Genomic DNA, 6,000 nt, shown 5'->3' on the forward strand with positions numbered 1-6,000 from the left:
ATTATATGTGATTATTTATTATGATGTGAAATATTTGTGGTTGTTTAATTATTAAGAAGTCTCTCAATTAAAATATAAGATAGACAAACAATTCAATTACAATTATAATATAATAGAAAGATAAGCTAAAAATATTATGTATATTTTTTGCAAAATAATTAATTAATTAATTTTGTACAGGTATGGGTACGAGTATGGGTATATCCGATACTCGACGGGGACGGAGATGGGACGAAAATTACATACCCAACAGGTACGAAGACGGGGACGAGGATGAATTTGAATCGTAGGGACGGGGACGGACATCATGAAACTTGTACCCGACCCGTCTTGTTACCATGTCTAGGAGAGAGAATGAGTGACTAGGAGAGAGAAATGAATTTTATTTTTTTAATTAATTAAAATATGTTTTCTTAATTTGATAAAATATATTAATTATAATTTTTTTAAAAAAAACATACACTCTAATTAATTTGGAGATATATGAATATTAATTGAAAAAATATTATTATAAGGCAGTTATATAAACAAATGTATAAATTGGACAAATTTATTGTTATAAATTAAATTAACTACTTTTTTAAAGAAAAATTAATTACTTTTTATTAATCTTAATGAATTAAGTAATTGAGTTTTATATATAGAAACAAGAGTAAGTCTACATAGATTAATTAACTTCATTCCATAAGTGATGTTTTATATCAATTTTAAACAATTTAACCATTGAATTAAAAATTTATAATCCATAAATTAACTCTGCAAATTTTAAAAAAAATATTATTTGATATTTTGTTTCATTAATTCAAATCAACATATAAAATATTTTCATGTTTACTTGTCAACTTGAATTAATAAAATGCAATATCAAATAGTTTTTTAATTTTTTAAAAAATTTGTAAACTTAACTTATGTATTAAAACTTTTAATTTAATAATTTAATTTTAAGATTTGTTGTAGAATACGAGTTATTAAGTAAATAAATTTAAGTAAATTTACTGTTCAAATACATAAATCCCTTTTTCATATATATGATAAAGGCTCAATCATGTAAAGAAGATATATATCTAATAAAAAATAGTCATTCACCTGACCAAGAATTAGATAAATTTGTACACGATTTTTTCATGTTAAGCGGTGTATTAGATTGAGATTTTGAAAGAAAATTTTAGCATGAAAGAGTTAATCACCTATACACTGTCAGTGTAAAGTTTTTTTACATCGGCAACTAATTATATCTTTTAATTATGTCATATCACTATTAAAAGTAAATGTCTTTATAGTGACATGGCACAATTAAAAAATATAATTGGTTGCCAGTGTAAAAAAACTTTACACTGACAGTGTATAGGTGATTAGCTCAGCATGAAAATGTCTTGTGAATTTTAAAAAACTTTGTAAGAATGTCATAACTTTTAGAATTTTTTTAAAAAGACTTTTAAAACTTGGATTTTAATTAAGACTTCGTAATTTTGATTTTAATAGATTTTGATGAATTTATATTATAATATTTCAAAGGATTTTATGGATTTCATAAGAAAACATGGATTTGCAATACTATAAGATTTAATAATAAAAAAATACAACACAAATAATAAAGAAAAGTAAAATTAATATAATTTATTTCTCGACAAATAATTATTTTCATCTTTTGATAAATAATTAACTTTAATATTCTCCTAACTAACATTTATTTACATATATAAAGTTATATTAAATCTTCATACATTGACATATCTCTTTTATGCACTTGAGTCTAAACAATATATTTAAAATTATGGTCTTCAATCTTCATTATTTAGTAGTATCGAATATGAGAATTTATTCACTAATTCAATTGAAAATTCGTTAAATCAACATTCTTTGCAAATAAAGTTATGTAGTGTTACATGCTAATACAAATTTAACTTGTGTCTTGAATAAAAATAGAGGTTCTGACTTAAAAATTGTGAAGTGTGATTTAAAAATATTCAATATTATTTCAATCATATTTATTAAGGATGCATAATGTAAATTGAAAACTTAATTTTTATTTTAAGGGTCATTATCATGACCTACAAAGTCTTTTTAATATATGTTCCAAAATTTTATATTTCAATATTAAACTTTATTAAAAATAAACGGTTAAATTTTAATTATTAGTTTTTTTACAATAAATAATATTTTAATAATATAAAATTTATTTTAAATATTTAATAATTAAAAATAAAAATTGATGAATTATATATCAATTGATAGATTAAAAAAAAGAAAAGAGAAAAAGAAGAAGAGATGAATGAGATGGATGAATAAAAAGAAAAAATAAAAAAAGATAGAGAAGAAAGAGAGAGAAACAAGAAAGGTGAGAGAGGATGAGGAAAAAAAATAATATGAGACGATGAAGAAGAAGAGATAAATGACATAAATGAATAAAAAGTAAATGAGAAAAATAAGAAGAAAAAAAAAAAGAACCAAGAATTATGAGAGAGAATGAAATAAAAAAATGAGGGAGAAACAAAAAAGGCGAGAGAAAATATTTAAGAGACAAAAAAAAAGAAAGAAAGAATATAAATAGAAGGGAGAAAAAAGTCATGTAAAATTATAAAAGTTTTAGAGAAATTGTTTGATAAGTAAATTACATGTAAATTATATTAAAAAGTCTCACAAATCCCAGTATTCAAAATAATTCATTGAAATCTCTATATTTTTAAATATCAATGGATTTTTTTAAGTAAAAAAGTTTTAATTGAATATCCCAAAATTTTGATGAACTCCTAAAGAAATTATGATTGTCTTAATTGAATACCATCAAATTTTGACAAACTCTTAAAAATATCCGGATTATGTTGATTAAATATCACGTGACTTTTTAATATTAAAAAAATATTAATTGAATACCACAAAACTTTTTTATAATAAAAAAATATTTTAAAATTCATTAAAATTTTAATCCAATACACTAACTAAATATTGGTTCAATGTATTTTAACTAAATTTAAACAAACTAATTGAGTTATATTTTCATTTTATTTTTATTTGATAATAATAATGAGACATCTCATTTATTGTGTTCTTTTGTTTAAATATAATAAACTCTTTAAAATATCATTCTGAAGGAAAAAAAAAACTCTTTGAAATAATAGTCTTATATCGTCATTTAAATGTGATAAAATCTTTAAAATAACAATTTTATATTACATGACATCAAATACCAAAAACAAAATATTATATGACTTTATCTTTAAATTTTATTAGATAGTGAAATATTATTTTAAACATGACATTTTTCTACTCTTAAAAGCGTTTATTGTGAAATTATAAAGAAAATATTTTTTAAGATGATATAAAACAAACTTTTTTACCTATAACATAAAAAGATTTACATATCTTAAATTATTGAATAAAAACTTTAATTTTAATATATATAAAGCAAAGAAGTTCTTTCATTATATTTTTCCATTTTTCTCTCTTCAATTAATCTCATTTATCTTTTTAACTTATATATATTTATTAAGTGTCCACTATTCATTTAAAATTAATTGTTACATCTGAAAATTAATTTCATGCAATTTACTAAGCAATCAATCTTTTTTCTTTTATAATCGTTCATTTATTGTGGTATTGATTCTCTATTATAAATACGTATAATTAAGTAATCAAACTATCATTCTTCTCTTCACATAATCTTATTACTAAAAAAAAAACTATTCATACACGTGTGATATTTGACAATGAAATCTATGGTAAATCTTTGCACAAGAGGGCTACCACTTCCCAAAAGCACATGTTTTTGTAAAGGATAATTTCTTTCATTCTTGTCCTTTATATGAAAGAGTTCATAGCTTCTATGTAAATAAGACCCAAAATTGATATTTTTCTAACTCATTGAGTTAACTCTGTTGTCGCTTTTTTTCTCTACTAATTTTCTACATCGTTACACTGTGTCTACCTCATCAACATGTGGGGACCCCTTTAAGCTCAAAGCTTTTGAGGCCTTAAGCATTTTATTTTGTTTTGTTTTATTATTTTACCTTTTAATTCAATGTAATTATTTTTCATGATTTTGGTGAGAATCATATTTTGTTGTCTTCTAAAATGTGACTTGATTGATGGAGTATGATTTTTTTAAATTTAAATCTATTAGTGGTTTTTGATTAACAATTTTTATTTAGATTTTGTTGAGGTGATTTAGTTACAATCAACAATTGGTAACATGGTCTAATATTACGTTGATAATATTAAGATAATGGTTTCTCATTGATTAATCCATTCATTTATTGATCTTTTTTATTACAACAAATCAAAAGTTCAAGGTGAAGGTCTAAAAATGAGCAACTATATTATTGTTTTATTTCATTTTCGTTTACTTATTAAAAAATATTTATTTTATTCATATATTATAATGTAGTTGTTTGTCTATACTTATCTAATTGTTAGAGTTAAAACATGTTGCTTAACAAACAACTTTTTGGTATACTTTTGAACAACCTAATCAATATAGTTCATTAGACAATAAAATATTAAAATTCAATAATATGGAATAACCTTATAAGTGATTTTCATGATGAATTGCCCAAAAAATGGTATTAAAAGATACATGTCAATTGTGAATAAAAAAAATGTAAGAAGGATAATAATGAAATAAGTATGAGGACATCCTTTTTTTCGTTTTGCCCAGAACACCAAAAACTCAAGACCAAACCTATGCTTAACCTCATATAATTAATCAACTCTCACATGACATTTAGTCTAAACAAAAAACACAACCACGAAACAATAAGAAGAGTGAGGATGTATCTTACATATGTATAAGCTCATATAAGACATATAGACAGTGGCAGACCTATATTATAGTGAAGGTAGGCAGATGCATCCCCTCACTTTAATTAAATTATTAGTATATGTTTAAAAATATTGTTTTACACACCTAAATTTATATATTGAACCTATTGATGATTGTTTTTGACATTTATATTCTCTTTTATTTTGTATATGTAATGATGATTATTATTAGTTTATACTTTTTAAGAAAAATTGTTTCCATTAACCTAGGGTGTTGGATCTGTCACTAATATGGATAACATACTAACACACTAAACAACCACAACTTATATCAATACAGGCCATTCAATCCTCAATATTTATAATACTTTATTCAATACATTAAACTCAAAATCATTCACATCATCATTCAATAACTCATGCAACTCAATTTGCTAGCTTTATATGTATGTAGATTGTAGTACCAATCTCCAACATTCCCAAAGGCACTTTAATACAAGGTAGCCTAATCAATTTTCGGTTTAATCGGCTAGCTTGAATTAATTTTAAGAGCACATGGACCAGATCACCACACACTAGGTGACCCTCTTAACCCACTCTCCTAGGAAAGATCATCAAGATCTAGTTGGAGTATTATAGTTAGTCATGATTACCCCCATACTCCTTAGAGGTTCCCTATCATAACGCCCCTAAGGTTAAGGTAGAAAATCATAGAGACTTTTCTTGTATAGATTCACACCACCTCCCAATAAATCAATTCATGAATGCATGGACTCCCATACAACATCATCAAACACAATAAATAATGTAATGTTTAGTGCTAACATCATCAACTTGTCATACCTCTATGTATAGATTTCTCTACAATATACCAAATCTCTGTCTAGATTTCACCACTACCAAGCCGTTACTTATTTCTTCATCTCGTCATCAATATCACTTTTTTACTCTTACTATCTCTATCATCATTCTTACTCATCCTCTTTAATTACTTAATTATGGTTGTTCTCAATCCTTTTCTTTCTACTATTTTCCATTATTATCACTTTCATTTCTCTCTTCTTCTTAATTATTTACCTATGATTATTCACTTTCTTTATCTATTCTTTTAATTCTTAATTTTATCACCCCCTCGTAGGCTCCTCCGTTAATTATTGTCTTCTAAGACTCACCCTCTTTCTCTCTTAGCGACATTACCTTAACGAGACCAAACTCACACCCAATGCGAAGAGGTTAGAAACC

The sequence above is a fragment of the Cajanus cajan genome, chromosome 9, assembly GCF_000230855.2.
Source record: "Cajanus cajan strain Asha chromosome 9, NIPB_CcT2T_4, whole genome shotgun sequence".
Classification (NCBI taxonomy): Eukaryota; Viridiplantae; Streptophyta; class Magnoliopsida; order Fabales; family Fabaceae; genus Cajanus; species Cajanus cajan.